The sequence below is a fragment of the Rana temporaria genome, chromosome 8 (genome assembly GCF_905171775.1).
Source record: "Rana temporaria chromosome 8, aRanTem1.1, whole genome shotgun sequence".
Lineage (NCBI taxonomy): Eukaryota > Metazoa > Chordata > Amphibia > Anura > Ranidae > Rana > Rana temporaria.
Genome location: NC_053496.1, coordinates 90,569,237 through 90,596,776, shown reverse-complemented (window position 1 = coordinate 90,596,776; position 27,540 = coordinate 90,569,237).

Here is a 27,540-nt window from a genome sequence, read left to right as displayed (position 1 = left end):
CGTTATTGTCCATTACAGCCAATAGTAGCCCTCTACATTTCTTTGGGGACTCTTGTTTCTTCAGACGCCCCCAAAGAGATTCGATTTATTCATATGGTAAATTGTGTCACTGGTAATATAATAGTACGTACATTTTTAGTTATACCCCCATCAAGATGATATTATTGCAATATGGTTTATAGGCAGCTCCTGTTATTCTTATTAAACCTGTCCCTTCTGGTATGGGATTCTATAGCTTAGGGCTTTATAACCAGCCTAGGTTAGAGCCAGTTTAGGCTTCCAGTTGCCTTGTTATGATCATAAGCTTAGAGGTCCGGTTGCATGCCACATTAGAAACTACTAGGGAGGGAATAAAGCATAGATAAGCGGACACTGAGTTGCAGTGCCACAGTTCCAGTGCCACACTCCCTGCCAGGGAGAAGATCCATTCCAGGTCAGTTGGGAATGGGCAACATTTGGAAAATCACCCCATGACCACAGATCTTTAGATCTCTTACACAAAGACAGACGACACATCATCCTCAGGGGCCCCTGTAACTGGACTGGGGCCCCTGTAACTGGACTTTGCTGCAACATTCATCTGGAGGTATCTCTATTGCTGATAATACATGTTTGTACATTGGAGGTATGCACGGTTAATAATATCTTTTTATATAAAGCTTGTGTAGCGCCTGGTTACTTTGAAGTACCGGTGCTATTTAAATTTAAAGGGAGATCAGAGTATAGTTAAACTCTGATCCAAATTGTTACTCTTAAAACAGGGTCTCTGTCTCAGCTTGGCTGTGCTGTGGGCTCATTCTGTTGTACTGGGGTGTTCTTCCCACCCCTGTGCAGTAGATGGCAGCAGTGGAGTCAAGGTTTGGGTGCTCTTGCCCAGCAGCCAATCAGAAGGGTGTAGCCTCGCTGTGAATGCTGGGGGAGGGTATTTATGGGGCAGACGCCATTAGTTCTGGGTCTTCTTCGTGCAGTGTGGCCACCGTTATGGCCTACCTGGCCGAGGCGTGCGTGCCACGCGGTGTTCCTGGTTCCGGGACCGTGTTGGTCCGGAACATTTGAGCAGCGACAGGGACCCAGTGATCGACTGGGTTCCCACCTTTGAGGATCGAAAGCGGTATTGCTGTTCGGTAGGGAGTCCGTCTGAGGAACGCCAATGAGAGGCTGATGATCCAAAGGGATCTCAACAAACCACCGGAGATCAAGGTAACCGGACACTCAAGGATTGATCACCTGTCAGTCGGTACCTGGGCGACATTAAGATGGAGATCCAGGCGTAATTCACCTAAGGAGGATTGCCTCCGTAACTACAATCAGAGAGGGCCTGTGGCAGAGGTGTCTCCCTGATGTTCATCAAGGAGGGTCTGTGGCACAGACTTTTCCTCAAGTTCATTCAGGAGGGTCTGTGGCAGAGATTTTATCCTACAAATGTTTGAGTGATACTCCGGCTGCCAGGTCAGTGAGAGAGGCCTGTCCGGGTATGCTAAGCCCACTCAGGCAGGTGTGGAAAGTGTTACACTTGTATTATTTCTATACTGGTGTGCAATTGTATGCCTATAGTCAATGTTATATGCTGGTTGAAGTAGTTCTTCTGCTGTCAGTTACTTTGTTTTTATTACTGATTATTTCCCAGGAAAGGATTCCCCTCTGTTTAAAGGCCCTGGTAATAATCTCTTCTAGCGCTGGGTGAAGGCTCCCAGACCAATTCCGCCGAAGGGGAGTTCCATCACCCTGACGCAGCCTCTAGTGCTCGGGTGAAAGCTCCCAGACCAATATTGCCGAAGGGGAGTCCCTTCTCCCAGACCAATATTGCCGAAGGGGTGTCCCTTCACCCTGATGCAGCCTCTAGCGCTCAGGTGAAGGCTCCCAGACCATTGCCGCCGAAGGAGAGTCCCTATATCTATTTACTCGGCGTAACATCTTTCATATTTTACAAAAAAATTGGGATAAATTTACTGTTTTGTTATTTTTTAATTCATGAAACCATTTTGTTTTCCAAAAAAAAGGCGTTTGAAAAATTATTGCGCAAATACCGTGCAAGATAAAAAGTTGCAATGACCGCCATTTTATTCCCTAGGGTGTCTGCTAAAAAAACATATATAATATTTGGGGGTTCTGAGTAATTTTCTAGCAAAAGAATGATGATTTGTACATGTAGGAGAGAAGTGCCAGAATAGCCCCGATATGGAGGTGGGTAAAAAAGCCCTGTATTGAAGTGGTTAAAAAAATACAAAAAATACAAAAAATAAAAATTTGTAAACATAGATAAGATAGTGATATGAAAAGATAGTATGTATGTTTTTTGTTCTTGTATATTTTATAGATAAGACAGATGCTTGTGATGCCAAGAACACCAACCAACACCTGCACTGATCTTGGAAGCAACCTCGGGCTCCTCTGAAGCAAAATTCAAGTCAAAGTGACAATCTTGAAAAAAATATCCCACCGGGTGATGTGCATCTTTTCTGTGGTCTATCTCTGCTAGTCACTAATTGTGAAATAATGAAATCATAGGATACAGGTGTAGCGCCCTGCTCCTGTTGAACAGGCGCTGCTGTAAATTTAGAAGGGGTCTGAGTCGTTATTTGGCTCTAACAAATATGATTGAGGGCAATTTAGCCTCTGTTCCAGCCATGGCTGTGCTGGGAGTGACCGCCGTTGTTCGCCTGGGGGTGTTGTTACCATCCCAGGCCAAGGGTGGCAGCAGCAAGGTCAGGGTGTATTGGGTGTTCCCCCTTTGGGAACTAAGAAACAGACGCCATTGGCGGGGGCTCGTTGTTCGCTCCTCATGGCCCGCCTGGCCTGGGGTGCGTGTTCCTGAATCCTGACTCCAGGACCATGTTGGTCCGGGGTTGCGGCTTCGCTTGGTAGGCCCAGTAATCAGACTGGGTCTACATTTTCAAGGTGATCTTGTGCTGTCTGTCCTGCAGGAGGAAGCCACTTGATGAAGGAAGCCAGGGGAGGACCTATTCTGGAGAGGACCATGCAAGAGGCTGGTATCTTGGGAGAAGGCCTGGAAACGTCATCGAAGGATGCACCGTACACTGAGAGGCTTGATGGTGATCGTCTGTCAGATCTTAGTTCTACAAAAGTTAATTTGGAGAGATCCGGGTGCTGAATCCTGTGACAGAGGATTCTGGACCAAAAGTGTCTCCTTATAAAGGAAGGTCTGTTGCAGAGACTGTACTTTATTCCGTGCGCCATTCTGGCTGCTAGGCCAGTGAGAGGGACCTATCCTGGTGAGCAATACCCACTCTGGCTAGAGTGGCGACGAGAACTGTTTGCTGGAAGCAGGAGTGTTTCCTATTTGTGACTATACACCTCAACCTATTTACCTACCCTTCCACCCCTTTACTTATTTTCTACTAAGTTCTACAAATAAATCCTAGAAAAAGAAGTGTATCGTGTGGACATTGGAATTCTTCAAACTCTCTTTATCACCCTGGACGGCGAGAAGATAGAGGTAACGTGCCACCCAAAAATACTCAGCAGCTCCTTCGGGGGTTAGTGCTACACAGGTTTTCTATCAAACTTTGTAACTCCATGTCTTGGAGATTTGAAACTCAGTTCCATTACTTACTATGCTGTTACAAGTAGGGACTTATAGGTAGATTCAGAAAGAGTTAGGCCGGCTTATCAGTAGATAAGCCGACCTAACTCAGAATCTACGCCGACTTATGTTTAAGTGTATTCTCAATTTAGAGATACAGTACGCTTAAACATATCTAAGATACGACGGCTTGCGCCGTCCTATCTTAGGTTGCAATATTTCGGATGGCCGCTAGGTGGCGCTTCCATTGCGGTCGGTGTGAATATGCAAATTAGTAGATACGCCGATTCACGAACATACGCCCGGCCGACGCAGTACTTTTACGCCGTTTACGTAAGAGATAGGCCGCGTAAAGTTAGAGCTAGGCCCTAGTTGGAATAGTAATGTCAAGTATGGCCGCCGTTCCCGCGTCGAAATTCGAATTTTTTACGTCGTTTGCGTAAGTCGTCCGTGAATCGGGATTTACGTAGTTTACGTCCACGTCGAAATCAATAGGCCCGTGCGGCGTACTTAGCTGCAATGCACACTGGGAAATGTAGGCGCCCGGCGCAGTTCGCAAAAAACTTAAAAAACGTAAGGTCAAGCCCCATTAACGTAAAACACGCCCCCTCAAACACATTTGAATTAGGCGCCCTTACGCCAGCCGATTAAGGCTACGCCGCCGTAACTTAGCAGGTAAGTACATTGTGAATCATGTACTTGCCTCGCTAACTTACGGCGGCATAGCTTAAATTCCTTAAGCTACGCCGCCGCAAAGTTGAGCGTATGTACCTGAATCTACCTAATAATCACATTTTAACATTCTTATAAATTACACCCCAATGCTGCTTTAAATCACATGGGTTGCAGTGCACCACAGTGTAAGGTAACTATTGTGTGTTGTTACATCAGAAAATATGCTGCATGTACTTCTTGTAGGGTTATTGTGTGTTAAGTTGCCCTAACGCAACACACAATTGCATGTGACACAACATGCATTAACACAACGCATGGGAAATCCAAATTGTGGATGAGCCCATAGAAGGGTAGATGTTGGTGGTCAATGTTCTAAAGAACAGCACTTTAATATGTTCCCTGCTGTCTTTTAAGGATTTAGAAAAGTAGTGCATGCTCAGAGAAGAAACACTAGATGGCATCTTAGGACAACACATTCTTGAAAGGAAAACGGTGAGGAATGATAGAAAATAGTTCACATCAGCGGGGTACAGTTTTTCTGTGTCGTATTTTTATGCACATTTTACACTTGTTTTTAGGTGCGTGACTTCCGCCCATAGAGGAATGCAGTTGGAGCGCAGATCGGCATCCCTGCTTCCATCTTCTTTTGTATTTTAAGTACACTTAAGTTCAAGTGGATTTTTTTTTGCGCTATTTTGAATAAAAGACATATGTACTTCACCATGGGAGATCATTCCTTCTTTTACATTCTCTTATTATTGATGTCTGGAGATCTAGTGACTGTTGATGTTGGATGCTTCACTGCTGAGCTACTGAGACAAGCATCGGGAGTACCCTTGTACCCATCTGCTGTATATAACTCCTGTAATAGGGGTCATGTAAATCTGGTGAGTAGGCTGTGTGATCGGTGTTGGTGGAGGAAGACTTGGAATCACTTGATTGTCAGATCTATGAGATCATATGCACCACTGGAAACCATTTGATGAAAGTTTTTTGGACGTTTAACTTTTTATCAACATCTTTATTAAGTTTTTTGGACGCTGCACTTTATTAGTCACCCACTGGAAACATTAGGTGTCAATTCTTATGCGCTTTGTTTATTAGCACTTTATAGTATTCATGTAGTTGTATATTATTGTATAATTGGCTCCTGTCTAAATTGGCCCTAGTATATGTATGACTGTGTGTTAGCGACCTTAGGTTGTAAGCTCTTTAGGCCACGTACACACGGTCGGTCCATCCGATGAGAACGGTTCGAAGGACCGTTGTCATCAGTTAACCGATGAAGCTGACTGATGGTCTGATGTGCCTACACACCATCAGTTAAAAAAACGATCGTCCATCCCCAACATCCGTTGTTTCAATATATTTAGGACGTGGCACTGCACTATTAGACACCCACAGTCCATCCTGTGTGTGGTGTGCTCTTTTTAATAATTAAAAAAAACTGATCAAGTCCAACACGGTGACGTAAAACACAACGACGTGCAGAGAAAAATGAAGTTCAATGCTTCCAAGCATGTGTCGACTTGATTCTGAGCATGCGCGGGTTTTTAACCAATGCTTTTGCATACTAACCATCGGTTTTGACCTATCGGTTAAGCATCCATCGGTTCAATTTTAAAGCAAGTTCTAAATTTTTTAACGAAGGATAACTGACTGATGGGGCCCACACACGATCGGTTTGGACCGATGAAAAGGTCCTTCAGTCCGTTTTCATCGGTTTGGACCGACCGTGTGTACACGGCCTTAAGGGTAGGGATTGATGTTAATGTACAATGTATATGTAAAGCGCTGCGTAAATTGACGGCGGTATATAAGTACCTGTAATAATAGTAATAATAATATACATTTGCATAATCTATCCACTGGGCACCTCTAGTGGTCGTTCATGTTATTGCACGCTTTGCACTTTATTGTCAATGTTGTATTGAATAATAGGGTGCGCGGTTCAACAGCATTTTTCATTTATTAGGTTTCAATCTGAGCAGCCCCTAAAACCAATATTACAATTATATATATTTGCGCTGGTAAAGGGAATAACATAACATAAGTTTATTCCCCATTTATCAATACAAATGAGATGTTAACCACTTACCGATCAACAATTTAACATATACTGCTGACCAGCACATTTGTTGTTCCCTGTGATGTACAGAAAACTCCCAGTACAGGAGCGCATGCACCCCCTGCTTCTTGTGCTGTGGGTAGACTCGGCACAAGTTTGTCAGCAGGCTCGCAGACAATTATTTGGGCTGTAAATCTGCTGATGGCTGTGGAGATCTGTGTGTGTGTTAGCAAACACACAAGCCGCATGTGGCAAATTTTGCTTCCTAATCTCACACTTAATTAGCACAGTGACAGCATACAGTATTAGTCTCACTAGCGATACTAGATAGTGTCAGTTAGCATCCCTCCCAGCCAGTGTCAATTGGTACTAGATTTCCCGGCACACTATCACAGTCACGCTATAAGTCGCTGATCACCGCCATTACTAGTATAGTGTCTGTCTGGGTCTGTATCCTGGTCACGATCAGAATATATCAGTATCCTCAATAGTATAGTGCCACAAAAAGGCAGTGTTAGCAAGATCGGCCCTGATCACTGCCAGCACTTGTGTTTAGCAACCCCTCCTTATCAAGCGCAGTGTCACTATAGTTTTTCTGATCACTGCCACCTCTGATACATTGTTCGTAAAACCTCAATGTTAGCAATATCAGTCCTGATCTCTGCTGGCAATAGCAGATAATTTTATTTCTAGCATGCAAGTAGTCCCTGACTGCTAGCCAAGCGCTCTTTTTTCCACAGTCACCACTAGGTACCTGTAAATTTAGTGCCCAAAATTTCCAAAAAAAAAATACACTAGTGAGGAAGTGTACAGGATTCTGAGCATGACAGATGAGAGAAAAGGGGAGGCTTCAATGTCAGAATCAGGCTCTGAATTTGAACCTGTAGAAAGTAGCAGCACCCTGACAGCTATCTGGAACAATGGTGAACAGGTCCCTGCTAGAATCAGGCGTACAGACCCCATGTTGCTGAGGTGCTAAAAACACATAATTATGCCCAGATGCAGCAGGGCGCAAGTACTAGCGCTGCACTACTTTTTGGTGATCTGGCAAGCACCAGCTGCATAGTACATCCTGACACCCTTTTACACCAGCACTGCAGTATTTCATGGTCCACGGCTATAAATCGAAATATGGGAGGTGTAGACTTCAGTGAACAAATGATGAAGTCCAGAGGTGTAACTAGAAACTTCAGGGCCCCGGTGCACGAAATCATGAAGTGAAAAAAAGCATGATTTTGATACTTTTTTGGAGGGGTGGCAGCGGTGGTACTTGAGGGGGATGGCAGCGGTGGTACTTGAGGGGGGTGGCAGCGGTGGTACTTGAGGGGGGGTGGCAGCGGTGATGTTGAGGGGGTGGCAACGGTGGTACTTGGGGGGGGGGGGGGGGGGTTGGCAGCGGTGGTGTTGAGGGGGGTGGCAGCTGTGATATTGAGGGGGTGGCAGCGGTAACGTTGAGGGGGGTGGCAGCGGTGGTACTTGATGGGGGTGGCAGCGGTGGTGCCATCCCCTAACTGATCCCATCCCCCCACCACTGATCTCATCCCTATACCCCTCTGTTGTAGAAGTAATGGGGGGAGGGGTGTCACATACTTCCGTCACCATGCCTCCAGGGATGCCTTTCCTCATGGGATAACTCCTCCCCTTCACTCGATTGGTAGACACTGGTACAAATAAGAATCTATATATTTCAATTGGTTCTATACAATTTCTTTGTTATTTACAAAGCTACTGTAATAACTGGATCCTTCTTCAAATTTCCCTTTTGTATCCAGAAGACACGGTGGCACAAAGCCCAAATCCATACGCATGAGAGGCATTTTTCAGATGTTCTCCAACTTACCTCAACACAGAGATCACCCCAAAAAAGATGTGTCCATGGCAGACCTGTCGGAACAGGACAGGAAAAGCAAGCAACTGCTTGGGGCCCCGAGCTGGCCAGGGGCCCCCAGCAGCCACTTGCTATAAGTGCTGCAGCCTGTAGCGTGGCCCGGGATTGTCCCGTAATTTTAATTTGTGTCCCTCGTCCCGGGAGCCCTCAATCTGGGACAATAGAGTATCAAATATGGACAGCCTGCCGCTGTAATTAAAGAGTTCTTACTCACTGGTTGCTAGGGCCGCCCCGCTTGGCGTGTAGCAACCACTGACGTCACATTTTGTCTGCACAGCGCCGCGCTCTCTCTCTCTCTCTCTCTCTCTCTTTTTGTCCCTCCTTTCCTTACCTTAATAGTGAACTATTAGTCTAGGGTACAGCACGGCACAGTATAGGGGTCCATACAATTCTGCACAAGAAGGGTCTCTACAGATGTTACTATCAGACTATCACATTTTGACCCACCCTAAAATCAAAGGCTGGAAAGGTTATTGAAAAGATAAGAAGTTACAAAAATAGTAAAATTAGGGGGAAAAAAAGTATTATTACTGTCTGTTATTGTTGCACGTTTTTAGAAAATGAAGAAAGAAAATTAAAATATTGTTAGAGGTACTCCTAGAGGGGTCAAGAGTGAAGCTGACTCCATTGTGCACTGACATGGTGCAGAACAATACAAGGAGATTTTCAAATTAAGCTTATAATGAATTGTCAAAATAACTATAGTTTGTTTTACTATTACAGTGTTGATGTTATTAAATGAAAGTATATGCTGTGAATATGAATCTCCTTGTAAAAGCTTTTGATTTTATATAAAAAAAATAACAAACATGTTATACTTACCTGCTCTATGCAAAAGTTTTGCACAAAGCAGCACCAAACCTCTTCTTTTTGGTCCCCCACCGGTAGTCTCTTGCTATGGAGGCACTTGAGCAGGCTTGCTTCCAAGCCGCCCTCCTATGAATGGACATTGTCCATTCATATACAGAGCGTGGCTCTGCCCTGCCCTGCTCGGCCCCCCACTCTCTCCTCATTGGCTGTGACTGATGGCAGCAGTAGACTGCTGTGGGAGCCAGTGAGGAGAGAGGGACCCGGGATAGCCGTTGCACTCATGCACACCACTGAATCGAGATGGGGCTCAGGTAAGCAAGCTGCACCCAAAAGGTTTTTTACCTTAATGCATAGAACGCGTTAAGGTAAAAAAACCTACCTATAGAACCACTTTAGGTGTGGTGGTTGGACTTACGTATGAATGGTATGTGCTTGATTTAGTATGACTATATTTCATGTTACTTTCTCTTTTTTAACTAATAAAAACTGCAGGGTACCAATGCAAAATATGTGTACACTGCAAAGAAAGTTATTTCTATACTTGGGAAAACAAAATTTGTACTGAGCGAGTTTCCATGCTGAGATTTCACTACCAGGTGTTGAACAGAGGCCTAGAAAGAACTATAAATATTCACTGACATGGCTGGAATGTTAAGCGGTCCTGATTACTGTAAGAACATCTAGATGCAATATTTGTGTAGACTATGGCTTTAAAATAAATGAAATACGGTTATAAATCTAGTGAAACATTTCAACAGATTCTTTAGCTTTAACGTCACACAAAATATACAAAAGTTAATACCTATAATCCTTGCTGAGCAGTAGCAGAATTAAGAGCCTCCTGAGAGTCAAATCATTTTAATCAATTGCTGCATTTGTGTGTTGCTTTTGCTGTTCTTGCGCCTATTTAAATTAACATGTCAGCCAAAAGTTCCTGCTTAAAGTTGTAGTAAACTGCTATTTTTTTGTTTTGTTTTTAACCTGCAAGGCAAAGGTATAATATGCTAGTATATAGCACATTATATGAAACTTTCCTTAAAACAAAGCCCTCAAGCGGCACACTGTCAACATTGACAGGACTTGGTCTTCCTTACCTATAGGTAAGCCTTTGTGTAAAATTACCTATACGGTAGGTAAAAATCATCCATGGGAGTTAACTCCCACATTAGGAGGAGATACAATAAGTTGTATGTTATCACATTTTATGAGTCAGAAAAACATCTTCTCTGTGCCACTCTTTAAACTGCAGCTGCAGCCATTATTTTATTTTTTTACTATTTGATAAAATAGGGAATGATTAGAACCTCTGTCAAGTTTTACTGCCATCCTGAAATCTTTTTGAGATCTTTTCCCATATTAAGGAGCCACAACAACAGACGTATTTTACACTGTGTGCAGAATGTTCTTGACTTCATGGATGAAAAAGGTCTTAGGCCCCATACACACGATAGAATCCATCCGCTGAAAAATCCCAGCAAATGGGTTTCAGCGGATAGATCCTATGGTGTGTACACTCCAGCGGATCTGTTTCCGCGGATATTTCTCCCCTGGGATGGATTCCAGCAGATCGAATATTTGCTGACATGCCAAACAAATCTATCTGCTGGAATCCATCCCAACGGATGGATCCGCTGGTCTGTATAGACTCACCGGATCCATCCGTCCGAAGGGATCCCCCGCATGCGTCGTAATGATTCGATGCATGCGTGGAATTCCTTATATGACAGCGTCGCGCACGTCGCCGCGTCATAATCGCGGCGACGGCGCGACACGTCATCGCCAGAGGATTTCGGCGCGGATTTCAATGCGATGGTGAGTACACTCCATCGCATAGAAATCCGCGGAAATCCTCGAGAGGATTTATCCGTGGAAACGGTCCGCTGGACCGTATCCGCGGATAAATCCTCCCGTGTGTATGGGGCCTTACGGTTGTATTTCACCAGACAGGAACTGGGGAAAATGTTCAATAGCAACAAAGACAGAAATAAAAAATGCAGTTTAATATTACAATAAGGGAATACTAGAATCCCACCTTTTTGATGCTATATGTGCCCCTAATATGGATTCTTCCCTCACCTTGTGTCTCTTAAAACAGTTGCCAATGGGATAGAAAGTGAGGGGAAATCTCTGTAATGGAGCCCTGAACAGAAGTAAAAATTGACAGGGGTTCTAATCTACCCCCACTTTATCCAAAACTAGAAGAGGTTTTGGTGAGTTGATTTCCACTACAACATTACCTGAATATGGTGCTTTTTCTGTTCTTCCCCTTAATAAAAATGAACCTCTCAGCCAAAAGTTCCTGCTTAACCACTTGCCTCCCAAGCCAATTCTGACACTTCTCTCCTACATGTAAAAATCATAATTATTTTGCTAGAAAAGAGACCCTAGGGAACAAAATTTTGGTTATTTCAACTTTTTAAGTCCCACGGTATTTACAAATGTATTTTCAAATGTGATTTTTTTTTTTTTAAAAATAAAAAACTTTCATGAATTAAAAAAACACAAAAAAACACTAACGTTAGCCTGATTCTTTTTCTGTGAAAGATGAATTGTGCACACTTTTTTTTTTATTGTTTATTTTATAAAAAAAAATTTTTCCACTTTTCCTTAAATTTTTTCCTTTTTATCACTGTAAATATCCCTTGTAATATAAATAGGGCATGACTAGGTCCTTTTATATGGAGAGATGTGGGGTCTTATAGGCTGGAAAATAAATAAATCGATCTCAGGCTTTCCAGACGAAAACACAGCAGTGTTAACAACTGCTGGGGTCGGACGATATGTCAAAACGTCACGTCTGGCCTCAGAGTCAGAGATAACAGGGACCATCTGGTCCTCGGTTAGCTCCATGGTAAACTTTCGTCACCGGCGGGTTCATTCTCTGGCTCGCCGACCGCACAGGCGAGACCGGAGAAGCACCACTATGGATGTTTTTACTGTGCAGGGATTTGCCGGCTGAAATGAATGATATCTGGATATGGCCACTTTAAATTCCCGACGTCATATGATGTGAATCCGGCTGAAGTGGTTAAAGTGATTCTAAAGGCTTAAAGCGCAGGTTCACCCAAAAACACAACTTTGTACCATCCAAACTAGCATCAGCTACAGTATGCTTTTTTTTTTTTTTTTTTTGCGCTGTACTTACGGTTTAATCCGTAACTTTTGTTTCAGACTCCCGCGGGGAGTAGGTGTTCCTATGAAGAGTGGAACATGATTGCCGGCCGGCTATGGCGCGTCACACGTTCCGATAGCTGGAGTAGGACTCGGCTCTATACGGCGCCTGCGCACAGACTAGGAGCTGACTGCGCAGGCGCCGTATATGTCCGCGTCCTATTTCGGCTTTTTTCGGAAGGCATGACGCGCCATAGCTAGACGTCAATCACGTACCCCTCTTCATAGGAACGCCCATTTCCCGGCCGGAGTCTGAAACGAAAGTTACGGATGAAACCGTAACCGGCTCATTGCTGCGCTCCACCAAGACTAACTGTGAGGGCTTACAGTGTTGTGGCAACACCAACACCTAGGGCCCAAGTTTATGCAGAGTATATACGGCAGGCCCCTACTTTCAAACATCCAACTTGCAAACGGAAGGACACAACAGGAAGTGAGAGGAAATCTACCCCTAGGAAGGGAAATTCTCTTCTGTAAAAGGTGTCTCCTGTCCACTGATGCTTTATCACAATCCTTGTTTCACAAAAAAAAAAAATTTTTTTTTCAAAAAATCATTTGTCATTGGGACAGAAAGTGAGGTGCAATCTTCTGAACAGATGCACACAAACAGCAAAACAAATGTTACAGGGGTGATAACCCTTCTCTATGTTTTCAGAAAAGCTAAAAAAAAGATTTTATGGCTGAAGCTACACTGTAAAGAAGTACCAGTTGAAAATTACAAACAGATTCTACTTAACAACAAACCTACAGTCCCTGTCTTGTTTGCACCGCATGTATACTGCTGTATAAAGTATATAGGGCCAAAGGGGCGGGCAAACCAATGCTATTTTTCTCAGTGATTTTCATCCATATTGCAGGGACCAAACATTACATTAAAGCCGCAAGCAGTCTTAAATTACTTTTTTCTTATAGTAATCTCATTTTGTTCAGGGACAGTTGTAAACAAGTGTCACTACTATAGACACCCAGCAGGTACGATATTTAAAGGAATTTTTCATTTTTTTTTTTTTTACTTTAAGCATCATTAAAATCGCTGCTCCAGAAAAAACAACTATTAGGCTTTAAAATTAGCACTTTTGAATTTGAACGTTAGAGTCCCATTGACGTCAATGGGGTTCTAAATGTTCGCGCAACCGTTCGGTCCGTTCGAAGGTTCTGGTGCGAACCGATCGGGGAGGTGTTCGGCTCATCCCTATTCATGATAAGGGAGGGTGGGGAGGACGGGGTAATGGCTGTAACTACACCCAAATCATCCCCACTCAAAGGGATTTCCTGGACTATGTCGGTACTAGTAAAGATGCAATGTAATGCATATAAAAACGATTTATTGAAGAAATCAAATATACACTTAACACAATTAAAATTGAACAAACAATAAACAAATGCTCAGGTAACCCCCCATGGACATCTGTAATTGTCAGTTGCTGGATTGGTCGAATTCTCGACTAGTTTCGTGGTTGCCCACTTCCTCAGGAGAACCAATCTCTAGAACAGATATTATAAAACACATAAACAAAATATTTACACAAACAGCAATTCATAAATACATAAATATTAATTGGTAGCTTACCCACTGAGTAGATACACAGTGTGTGAACATCATCCCTATTCATGATGAGAAAATGCAATTTTTTTAATTTGTCGTGAAAAACGGTCGTGTATAGGCCCCAGAGCATTTTTTGCAACGAGAAAAATGGCCATTAAAAATTAAGAACCTTCTCTATTTTTTCTCTGCGTTTTTCACGTCGTGAAAAACAGTTGTGTGTAGGCTTTAACGACGGGGAAAAAAACGTGCATGCTCTGAAGAAAGTTATGAGAAGTTAAATTTGCATAATCAGCCCAAAGGATGCGCCATTCGATTTTAACTTCCCCTTTATAGTGCTGTCGTACGTCACCGCGCTTTGCGCGAACATTTTTTATCACGATCGTGTGTATGCAAGGCAGGCTTGAGAGGAATCGCGTCGAGAAAACGTTGTTTTTTTCCATGACTTGAATAACGGTCGTGTGTGTACGCAACATTAGTTGGTTAAATTACAAAAAAAAACAACAACAACAACAACATTAATCACCCCTACTTCACATATTATATAGTTAATCACCATTACCTTCCATAATTTTAATAAAAAAAGTACTATATTTTATGAAGGAACGCAATTCTAAATATCCAAATATAGTACTCTGCTTTAGCATAAATGGTTTGCAGGTAACCTATAGTATCCAGTTTCAAAATCCATATAAATATTCAATGCATGCCGTTTTTCCCATTTGGGTTATTTAGGATTTCAGATCCTATTGTGACAGAAACATTGTGTTCCCTGTTCCAGTGATTTAATTTAGGCACTTGTCCTCACAGCCAAAGTACATGAACCTATCAGTGAGCGTTCCCTTGTGATTGAAAGCTGTCTGACATGGCAAGCATATAACCCAACTGGGAGCTCTGTATGTTAATATTTATGAAGAAACCTGGAACGACAAATAGGTTTAGAAGCACACAGTGACAGTTATTTCCAAGATGTGCATGAATGCTAAGTGGCAGCTGTCAGTTTTAAACTGGTATTATTCACTATGACAAAAACCTAATGTGTGAAATAAAAGGTAAATTGTCCTAAAAGCATAAGAGTAATGCAAGTGTTCGCTCAGTACATGTCATGGAACCATATTAATTTGATTGCAGATTACTGTATATAATTTTAAAAATAATCAGTAAACAATCCACTTTATTTAGAAGAAAATGTTTTCATGGCAAATCAGCATCTGTCCAGCACTGATCAAATATTACATTGGTGAGATAAAAATATCAGGTTGCACAGCTATATTTATTCTCTTTATGTAGTCAGCTATATTTATTCTCTTTATGTATTCAATGTAGACTCAGAGCCCTTCTATTCACCATGTAACAAGACAATTCAAGTTTGTTTAACCAATTCCAGACCAGAGGCGTTGCTAGGGGGGTGCGGTCCGCACCCGGGTGACACCCACTAGAGGGGTGACACCATCCCGATTTAAAAAAATATATATATATTTTTTTTAGCTGACGTGGGGGGGGGGGGGCGGCTCCCCCCCCCCCCGCGACTGCAGCGATGAGCGCCGCAGAATCAGAGCACCGAGTGCCGTGGTACAAGAGGAGGGGGGTTGCGGGGTGACACCGCAGCACCATCCATCCCCTCCTCTCACAGCCACGGGCTGTTAGCGGTGCTCGGCAGTCGGCACACAGGCACAGCCCCCTCCTCTCTGTTTGTGTGTACAGAGGGGGAGGGGCCGAGGGGACCTTCTGTTTATGTGCCGTGGCGTTGCCTGCGATGATCTGAGGTACTGAATGGGAAGGGGGGGTGTTTGCACCTGGGGGGATTTTACTGAAGGGGGGGTGTTTGCACTGAGGGGGGTTGTACTAAGGGGGTGTTTGCACTCAGGGGGTTTTCACTAAGGGGGGTTTGCACGGGGGGGGGTTTGCACTGGGGGGTTGCACCGAGGGGGTTTGCACTGAGGGGGGTTGCACTAAGGGGGGGGGGGGTGTCTGCACTGAGGGGGTATCTGCACTGAAGGGGGGTCTGTGTAACATGCAGGGGTCCAGAGGTGCAGGTGGCTGTGTAATGTAAAAGGGGTGCAGTGATGCAGGGTGCTGTGTAATGTAAAAGGGTGCAGGGGGCTATGAGATGTAAAGGGGGCCAGTGATGCAGGGTGCTGTGTAATGTAAAGGGGTCCAGTGATGCAGGGTGCTGTGTAATGTAAAGGGGTGCAGAGGGCTGTGTAGTGTAAAAGGGTCCAGAGGTGCAGGGGGCTATGCGATGTAAAGGGGTGCAGAGGTGCAGGCGGCTGTGTAATGTAAAAGGGGTGCAGCGATTCAGGGTGCTGTGTAATGTAAAAGGGTCCAGAGATGCAGGGTGCTGTGTAATGTAAAGGGGTCCAGTGATGCAGGGGGCTGTGCAATGTAAAGAGGTCCAGAGGTGCAGAGTGCTGTGTAATGTAAAGGGGTCCAGAGGTGCAGGGGGCTATGTGATGTAAAGGGGTCCAGAGGTGCAGGGGGCTATGTGATGTAAAGGGGTCCAGTGGTGCAGGGGGCTGTGTAATGTAAAGGGGTCTAGTGATGCAGGGTGCTGTGTAATGTAAAGTGGTCCAGAGGGTCCACTTTGACAATTCCTTTATTAAAAAAATAATAAGAAAAAAGTGTCCCGTGATGTACATCCATCTTCAATCACAACGCCCGGCGGACCCAAAATATAGAAAAAATGAAGCTCCACCTCGATTGGAGGCCTCTCACTGACTGCTGTCTCTTGGCTTTGACAGTTGTTGAATAGACGCCAGGTAACGTAACCGAGTGACCCCGCCCCTTATGACATCATGTGATGTCAGAGGGGGCGGGGTCATCCAGTTACGTCAGTGGGTGGCCCCAACCTTGCCTAGATAAGAGCTGTCAAAGCGAAAAGACATGGAGGCAGGGTTTTTTTTCCATTTTTTTCTTTTTTTTGGTTCGTCCGGCGGTGTGATTGATGATGGATGTTAATAACGGAATTTTCAAAAACTGTCTGTTGTGGTTCTTACTTTTTGACACTTTTTTTGGTGAATGGGTAGGGGGAGGGGGTGAGCAGGAGAGTCAGGACACTCTCTACTTTCCAGATAGAGAAAGGAGCTGTGTGTAAGTGGGCATCCTGACACTCCTGCTCTCCCCCTCCCCCCTCAAGAGGCTTTCTCCACACCAGGGAGAAAGCCTTGCATTACTGCGTGTAGTTACAGACAGAAGAACAGGAAGTGAGGATTTCTCAGAAGAAATAAGGACATTTAAAAGCAAAATGGAAGGATGAGGTAAGTGAAGGAGGACTGCACTAAGGTAAAGGAAGCTATTTAGGGAAAACATTTTTTACCTTTACAACCCCTTTCATTTGCTTTCCTAACACAATGCTGAGTGAACTGCAAACACCCAGCATGGCGCCCGCTGTTCACCATTTTGGACGCCTATTTACGTTCACGTCGAAAGCAATGACGTTTTGCGGCGGATTTTCGAGCATGCGCACTGGTATTTTTTCACGAATGACGCATGCGCCGCTCAAAAAAAAACGTAAAATACGTGGGGTCAAAGCAAATTTGAATAAAACACGCCCCCAACATCCCCATTTGAATTAGGCGGGCTTACGCCGGCCCACATACGTTACACCGCTGTAACTTGGGGCGCAAGTTCTTTCTGAATACGGAACTTGCGCCCAAAGTTACAGCGGCGCAACGTAACTAAGATACGTTACGCCGGGCGGAAAGATACTCCAATGTATCTGAATCCGGCCCTGTGTAATTAAAGCTCCCACCGCCCAAAAAGGAGCCGGGCACCCGAATAGGGGTGGCAGTGGCGACCATAGATGGATTCATGCAATGCATGAACCTATTTATGGTGATAAAGGGGTGGCAGGAGAGAGGGGGAGGCGCGCATGCGCCCCTTATGGACGCACCGCCACTGCTCACATAGGTGTTTGCAGCATCCCATTACCTAACCAGGTGTGGCAGAGGAGATGAAGAAATTCAGAGTCGGGGCAAAGCAAAAATAACCCGTTATACCAAGTGGCTACACTTTTAAATCTGCTGCCAATCAATAAAACTTAGTGATCCAGCTAGGAAGGTCATTGCACAGACTCTTTAACAAGTACACACTCAATAAATAACACATTTTACCATAGTTGTATAGAGCATTCTTCTTTTAAGGTAGCAATGCCAGTGGTGTTAAATAATAACAATGATTTTTTTCCACTGAGATTAGGAAATTCTATGTTTTAGCAATTGTGAATTTACATCCTGAGAGTTAAAAATATTCCAGTAGTTGGTCACACCAGTGAGGAGGGAAAGTTGGCATTTTATTACTAATTCAATTTCAAAATGAATGCACAATACTTGCTTGTGGCTATTTAAAGTTCTTTGTATCCAGTGTCTTTTCCGTAACAATAAGCCTGAGTTTGGTTATGGGATTTAGTTATGGTTATTTATTACTAGCAAATGCAAACACATATCTAAACCATTGGCAAAATGTAATATGTAATATGTAGACCAGGGGTGTCAAACTCGATTTCATCGTGGGCCGCATCAGCATTACGATTGTCCTCAAAAGGGCCGGTTGTATCTGTAAGATTAATGTCCAGTGCATCCCCTCCCCTTACATTAGATGTCAAGAGCCATCCCACCATCAGAAGTTGAGTACCCCACTCTCCCTTACATCACAGTGCACCCCCCTTTCCTTATGCTGCTGCTGGGAAGAAGCTGGACGTACTGCTTTAAGGCAGAAAGTAGGGGTCTGGAGGAGGACCAGAGCTCTCCTGCAGCTGCATGAGAGGTGGGAGGGCCACATTAAATGGCCTGGAGGGCCGGATTTGGACCGCGGGCCTTGTGTTTGACACCTGTGATGTAGACTGAATCATATGAATTGCCTTTGTTAAAGATTACATTAATATATAGTCAAATTTTCCCATCTAGTGTTCCAATACCAAAAATGCACACATGCTCATTGCATATCAGACTCAACAAGTAGTAAGCAGTAGCAAGTCCCACATTTCTGTTCTCATAGCCATCTTTAGCGATTAGAGGTCACATTACCTTTTTATATTTCTACTCCACATGTGTCAAACACAAGGCCGACGGGCTGAATCCGGCCCTCCAGGCCATTTCAGGTGGCCCTTGCACCTCTCCTGCAGCTGCGGCATCCCTCTGGTCTTCGCCCCCGTCTCAGCAGTCAGCAGCAGAGAGGACAGAACTCTTCCTCGAGATTCTGTGCCTCACTGGGCAGCTGCAGCACCCCTTTGTCTCCACGTCCCCTGGTCTCAGCCTTCAGCTAAATTCAGCAACAGACTCCAGCCCTCCTCTGGTCCTCCTCTAGACCCTGCACTTTCTGCTCCAGATTTATCCTGGCAGCAGCACAAAGTAAGCAGGTGCATTGTTATGTAAGAGAGGGTGGAGGACCAGGGGCGGACTGACCATTGGGGCACTCGGGCACTGCCCGAGGGCCCCATGCCACTAGGGGGCCCCATCAGGGTTGCCAGGCTCAGTAACAACAACTAGCTGCCCCCGCCTTTGCACTGCCTCCTGGCGTGGTGGTCATCTGTAAGCCCAGGTGCCCCATAATCTTCTATTGCCCGGGGGCCCCATGAGTTGTCAGTCCACCCCTGTGGAGGACTCTTGACTTTTGATGATAAGGGGACTCTTGACATCTTATGTAAGGGGGGTTGGGGTGCTCTGGGCATCTGCTTATAATTATGATGAGATTTATACAATGCTATGCCAGTTTAAAAGGCGGGTCGCACACTGCTGGTTTCATCCACAAGAAACTTTGTTTGAGACTACTCATAAAGAACACCATGGCAAATACAACCGCCACCTTGAGGGCAACCATAATACAGATGCGGCCCGTGGTGAGATGGAGTTTGACACTCCTGTTCTACACATTATCCAACTGTTAAACAAAGTTTCAGCAGAACTGCGCGTGTTTGATTCTGACTGGTAAACAAACGTAAAACAATAAAGTGTCCCATTAAAGGGTACAGGAATATCCTAAAGAGGCATTATCACAGAAATTAATACGGAAAAGCAATATTTCATATTTAGATAATTTTATAATATATGCTTATAGTATATGTAGCACTACCCCAGAAGGAGCTGCTGGTTAGATTTTGGGTGGCACGTTACCTCTATTCTCGCTGTCCAGGTTGAAAGGAGAGTCTGAAGAATTTCAATGTGCACACACAATGTACCTCTTTTCTCTTTGGGCTTATTTTGGAGAAATTTTGTAGAAAAGAGGAGTAAAGGGTGGAAGGGTAGGTAGGTTCAGGTGCACAGTCACAAAGTACGGAAACACACCTGTTTCCAGCAAACAGTTCTCGTCGCCACTCTAGCCAGAGTGGGTATTGCTCACCCGGATAGGTCCCTCTCACTGGCCTAGCAGCCTGGACGGCGCACAAAATAAAGTACAGTCTCTGCCACAGACCTTCCTTTCTCGGTGAGATATTTTGGTCCGGAATCCTCTGCCACAGGATTCAGCACCCGGATCTTTTTAGCTTTTCTCACTAGAACCTTTAGACCCGACAGGCGACACTGTCAGGCCTCTCGGTGTACGGTGCATCCTTGGATGAAGTTTCCAGGCCTTCCCCTAAGGTACCAGCCTCTTGCATGGTCCTTACCAGGATAGGTCCTCCCCTGGTCTCCTTCATCAAGTGACTTCCTCCCGCAGGACGGACAGCACAGGATCACCTCTATGGTACGAGCCCCAATCAGACAACTGGGCCCACCAGACGAAGCTGCAGCCCCGGGCCACTGTGGTCCCAGAGCTAGGATTCACAACAGGCACCTCCGGCCAGGCGAGCCACGAGGCACGAACGGAAACCCGCACCAATGGCGTCTGTCCATTAACCCCTTTGCGACCGCCGCATGTATATATACGTTGGCAGAATGGCACGTACAGGCACATTGGCGTACCTGTACGTCCCTGCCTTCTAGCAGGTGGGGGGTCCCCCCCCCCCCCGCTACATGCGGCGGTCAGGTTCCCTCGGGGAGCGTTCCGGGACGGCGGCGCGGCTATTCATTTATAGCCGCTCCGTCGCGATCGCTCCCCGGAGCTGAAGAACGGGGAGAGCCGTATGTAAACACGGCTTCACTATGGCGCTACATCAATCGAGTGATCCCTTATATAGGGAGACTCGATCGATGACGTCATTCCTACAGCCACACCCCCCTACAGTTGTAAACACACACTAGGTGAACACTAAATCCTACAGCGCCCCCTGTGGTTAACTCCCGAACTGCAACTGTAATTTTCACAATAAACAATGCAATTTAAATGCATTTTTTGCTGTGAAAAAAACAATGGTCCCAAAAATGTGTCAAAATTGTCCGAAGTGCCGAATTGTAAAAACCCCTTGGGTCATGTAGCAGCATATTGGTCCGGTCCTTAAGTGGTTAAGTACCCCTTACCAGCATGCACATCGGGGTAACCACTCCCACTAATTCGTTGCTGAGGGGACACTCGATGTACCATGACCTGACTGCTGCCACCCCTGGCCTGGGGTGGTAATAACACCCCCAGGCGATCAATAGTGGGATAACTCCCAGCACAGCCATGGCTAGAACAGAGGCTTAATCACTCTGGTCTGAGCCAAATAACAACTCAGACCCCCATTAAATTTGAGGCAGCGCCTGTTCATCAGGAGCAGGGTGCTACATACATATATATATATATATATATATATATATATATATATATATATATATATATATATATATATATATATATATACTGTACATTGTGAGGCACTGTGTGTAAGAGGAGCTCCAGGGTTGATGACTGATATGGAGGAAACAAACTCCATTCCTAGGTCTACATCTTACCTGGCTACCATACATCATTATGACACAGCTGTGCACAGGTCTTTTCATGTGGAAGAAAACTGAGACCCAGAGCTCCTCCCACCTTAGGAGACAGCCATGGCTGTAAGTCTTTTTTTACATGCTCTGAAAAGCCACAATAAGTCGCTTTTCAACTTCATTTTCAAATCACAATTGAGAGCTAGTTTACCCACTTCCAGACATGCGCACGACGATGTACGTCCTCTTTTTAAAGATGGATATCTCGGTAACGGCAGCAGCTGCTGCCACAAACGAGGTATCCATCTTTAGTGTGCGCGGTCCGGTACACGATAAGGGCGGTCTCCGTGGCGGATTCGCCGTGAGATCGCCGTTATCGGTGGCGGGAGAGGGCCCCCCCCCTCCCGCCGCTCTCCCGCGCCCTCCGCCGCCGGTAGCGGCGGAGGCGATCGGGACTGTTCGGCTGCTGACTGGGGACGAGACTGAAGGAAAAATCTCCTTCGCCCGTCCCCATAGCTCTGCTGGGCGGAAGTGACATCAAAACGTCAGTCCCGCCAAGCCTCTTACAGAAACATTTTTTTTTTTGTCATTTGAAAAAATGACAGTTTCAATTTTTTTTTTTTCTTTCTTGCATTTTAGTCTAATTATGAGATCTGAGATCTTTTTGACCCCAGATCTCATATTCAAGGGGACCTGTCATGCTTTTTTCTATTACAAGGGATGTTTACATTCCTTGTAATAGGAATAAAAGTGATCAAATTTTTATTTTATTTTTTTCAGTGTAAAAAGTAATAAAATAAATAAAAATAAATAAGAAAACCCCCAAAACATTTTTTTTAAAGCGCCCCGTCCCGATGAGCTCGCGCGCAGAAGCGAACGCATACGCGAGTAGCGCCCGCATATGAAAACGGTGTTCAAATCATACAAGTGAGGTATCGCCGCGATCATTAGACCGAGAGCAATAATTCTAGCCCTAGACCTACTCTGTAGCTCAAAAAATGCAACCTATAGAACTTTTTAAACGTCGCCTATCGAGATTTTTAAGGGTAAAAGTTTGACGCCATGCCACGAGCGGGCGCAATTTTTAAGCATGACATGTTGGGTATCATTTTACTCGGCGTAACATTATCTTTCACAATATATAAAAAAATTGGTCCAAAAAAAGTGCGCTTGTAAGACCGCTGCGCAAATACGGTGTGACAAAAAGTATTGCAATGACCACTATTTTATTCTCTAGGGTGTTAGAAAAAAATATATATAATGTTTGGGGGTTTTAAGTAATTTTCTAGCAGAAAAAACTGTTTTAGTCTTGCAAACACCAAATCTGAAAAACACCTAAGGTCTGGAAGTGGTTAAGGGTTCTTAGGGGACAATACTACCTCCTGAATTATGTTTTTCTATCCCAAGGGAGATTTTACTTCGGAATACAGCACTGGTGCAGTCCTATTAACTTTGGGGGAGTTTGGCAGGCGTAATGCCTTCTGAACACAACATGTAAAGTTAAAACTAGAGCTCAGCACTGCAATGAGACATTTTCACACTAGCCTGAATTAGCTTGGCTGTAGGGTAGACAGTAGACATGAATGTCACTGTCACAAAACAAATGCCTGTTTTTTTACTGTGGCCCTCTGACAGTGGGAATAAGGCATAAGCGAGCAGTTTTGTGTATGCACAGACACAAAGTGAGTATTTATGACCAGGTCATCTCTGGAAATAAATTATTGCCTTTGCAGAGACAGACTGTGGGTCTGAGTGGGCCAAAATATCAAAGATCCGAAACACATTTCTTTATATTGTATCATGAGGATGTGGGTTTCCTTCGGGTACTCCGGTTTCCTCCCACACGCTAAAAGACATGCTGGTAGGTTAATCAGATCCTGTTTAAATTGGCCCTAGTATATGTATGAATGTGTGTTAGGGACCTTAGGTTGTAAGCTCCTTGAGGGTAGGGACTGATGTGAATGTTCAATATATAATGTAAAGCACTGTGTAAATTGACTGCGCTATACAAGTACCTTTAATAATAATAATAATAATAATAATGATGATGATGAAGACTCCTAAGAGGGAACCCTTATGTACTTTTTCTTTGTAAATAATGGGCTTAAAGCACATGAATGCAAAGATGGCAAGTGAACTGAGTCCTTAAAACTACACTTGAAGCTAAGCTCTGGCAATATACTCTATACACTAGCTATATAGCGCACAGTGTGTAAATGGTGGATTGCTGGATTGAACTTCTCATTTCATTTCATAATATTCATACAATAATGCGGTACATTCTTTCCAAATTTACATATGAAAAAACAAAAGAAAGGAGGTATAATAGCACTCTCAGGAACCTTTATTCTTACAAAAATTCTACTACCATCGCAATTTCCACCACTATCATAAAGTTTGGTACTCCCACATGAATCATGCATACACAGCCAATTTTTTTTTATCACAGTAACTAAATGAAGTGCTGATTGCACATCCAAAATAGCTACTTATATATGCTTTGATTCTCGAATGAGCCTTTTCTTGAGGTAAATTAAGTTTTGTTTTGCATGGAGTGGAGAGGGGGTTAGGGAAATTCACCCTCTCTATTTGTCTCGTTTAACATTATCATTGCAAGGGAGAGTAAAAAAAAGAAAAGAAAAAGGAAACTCAAATTTTGGGTTATTCCCCAAAAAAGTAGTAGAAGAGTTCTTCAAATGGGGACACTAGTTTTGGTGATCAGGGGGCCCCAGGATATTCCCTTAATTTGCAGGGATTTCCTCTCATTTTCGGTTTTGGCTATAGGACAGGAAGTGAAGATAAATCTCCCCAATGGGACACAGATGGCAAAAATAAACCTTACAGGGTTTCTAAAGCTCCTTTACTTTATCCAAATATATTTTTTTATGTTTTGTCTATACAGTGGAACCTTGGATTACGACCATAATCTGTTCCAGGAGAATGCTCGTAATCCAAAGTACTTGCATATCAAAGCGAGTTTCCTCATTGAAGTCAATGGAAACGAAAATAATTTGTTCCGCATTGACTTCAATGGCATGCAATACCGCATGTGGCCAGAGGCGGGGGGCGTCGGACAGCCTTGGAAACGCACGGAAAGGCCCGAGGACAGCTCGGCTGACCTTGGCAAACCTCAGGAACGGACTATTTCCAGGGATTTCCATACAGCGCCGTTCGGCTCTGCTCAGCTCCGGCCCCCCCACACCTCAGGCCAAACGCGGTATTGCACACCGCTTTGGCTTGAATCCTGATCGTTTTGCGAGCCAACACTCGCAAACCGAGTTAGATTTTTTTAAAATACAGTGCTTGTATTGCAAAACGCTAGTTAACTGCGTTACTTGCAATTCGAGGTTCCACTGTAGTTCTACTTTAAAGATGTTCTCCTGCTCTACTTCCCACTGCATTAACCACTTATTGCAACACTGCAGCATTAATTATCAGTATCTGAAATCCCTTATAAGCAAAAGCTCTACAGCAGAGACCTTTACCAGTGCAAGAAGTGAAGAGGCATACTTGCAGAGTTTCCTACAGAAAAGACATTACATAAAAGATTTTCTCCTAAAGAAAAAGCCTAGTATAGCATAAAACATACATACATACATACATACATACATACATACATATATATATATATATATATATATATATACACACACACACACACACACACAGCCATGCCCCTGTAGAGGTTGCTGAATGTAGTGGTTCACCTTTCACCCTGCCCAGCCATACAGCTCCCAGGGACATAGAACAGTCCATAAGCTTTGTTTTTTTATTGAGGGGATTAAACTTGTATGGGAAATGGGAAATTATGGGATGCCCAGGAAATTCTTGCTTGGGACTTCTATATACACTTCCTGTATTTACACAGTCTTCTATCCAGTACAACACTTTAAGACATCTTATCCTTCACTCCTCCAGCACTTTACTTGCTGCTGACTGTCACTCCACCAGCACTTCTCTTGCTGCAGACTGTTAATCCTCCAGACTAGCTAGCACCACATGGTTAGGCCTGACACTACTTCAGCCAGGCTTCAGTGAACTGCCTTTTGCGGGCAGGGACCTCAAGTCCAGCTCTTCCACCCGACAACTCCTCCACAGCTGGGCTGACCCTTGGTATATCAAGGAGGGCTGCCCCCTGCCAATCCTAGTTGGAGATTGGTCAAGGCTTCTCAAGATACCACAAGCAGCTCCTCCTCTCCCGTCCTCCTTTCCTTCTAGCACCTTCTAGAAGAAGAGAGAGGAGACAGTGAAGCTACCTGTGAGTAACCTAACCCTGTCCAGAGCCACTCCCAGCCCAGAATGAAAACAAACAGGCCTAGCCACCAGCTAGGCCTAAGTTGTCCTACTCTGCAGAAAATCCTCACTCCAGCACCTACCTAACTAGAGGGTTACACACACACACACGCGTGTATTAAAAAAAAAAATGAACAAAAGTGTGCTGGCTCATTGAATAGCAATATTATAGAAAATAAAAACATGCCAGTATATGTATCCCAAAATTAATGTATAAACAGGGTTTTTCTGAATAAGTAAAATACAAATAATTTATAAACTGTTACATGCCAATTGATTTTTATGAGATGCCCTTTGGTGTACAGTGTGTGATGTGGTCATTGGTTTTGATGTCATGTCACCCTGGGGGTGATTCGGGCAGTCTGAGAAGTACAGTATGTGATCCTTGGTCCCGAGAGGTGGGTTTGCCCATTTATCCATCTGCCCGGGGTGCACAGGATGTTGCCATCCTTGAAAGGATTTCATCAATCTGGGTATACATTTCCTTGCCAGCTTGATCATTTTTTTTCTGAATTTATACACCAATTGTGACTGTTTGTTTGCAAGGTTCTTAGCAAGGTATTGATAAATAATTATTACTTACTCAGTACACGATAAGAAAATATGTATTTAATGAATACAGTGAAAAAATAAACATCCATCAAATAAAATAAAAAACTGTAGCAGATTTTCAGACAATACGTGTCACTAATCCTTTGACAGTCTAATGAATCTTAATTAGTATTTTCACTCTCCAGCTTTAATGATCAACTTTGAAGAGACAGTTGTTTCTCATAAGCTGCTTTTTAAAGGGAACAGCAAGACTGCACTCAGTGACACTCTGGCATTACTTATCATTGTGGGGAGAAAGAGTGGGTACCATTCAGTTTGTCTGGCTATCAGCCAATATAGGGGTGCAGGAGTTTGTCAATACTGGCAGATGCATTTGTCCTGATTGTGGCCTTTTTGGCCAGGTTCTCCCCCTCCCATGGAGTATCCCTTTGTTGCAGCCCCATCTAGTACTTAACCACTTGATCACTGGGCACGTAAACCCCCTTAATAACCAGACCAATTTTCAGCTTTCAGTGCTCTCACAATTTGGATGACAATTACTCAGTCATACAACATTGTACCCAAATTAAATTTTCGTCCTTTTTTTTCACACAAATAGAGCTTTCTTTTGGTGGTATTTAATTACCGTTGGGTTTTTTATTTTTTACGCTATGAGAGAAAAAAGACTGAAAATTCTGTAAAAAAAATGAAATTTTCTTTGTTTCTGTTATAAAATTTTGCAAATTTAGTATTTTTTCTTCACTCTTTTGCATAAATGTGAAAGATGAAGTTACGCCGAGTAAATAGATACCCAACATGTCACCCTTAAAAATTGCACACGCTCGTGGAATGGCGCCAAACTTTTCTACTTAAAAAAACCCATAGGCGACGTTGCAGGGTATTGTGGGATATTGTGGGGTATTGCAGAGTAGTGTGGGGTATTGCAGAGTAGTGTGGGGTATTGCAGAGTATTGCACAGTATGGGGCAGGGATGGCTGAGCAGGGATGGATGGCTGGCTGGATCTGTGACTGCATGTGTCACAGATCCAGCCCACAGCACTCGTGCTGCATCCGCTCCCCCCCTCTCCTCTCCTCTCACACTGTACCGTTCGGTACAGAGAGGGGAGGGAGGGTTTACAAGTGATCGCTCCGTCATTTACCGTGATCCGTGATGCGTCACGGACATTCCCGTGTGCGCGATTCTTGGAGGACGTCCATTGACGTCCTCCCAGAGTT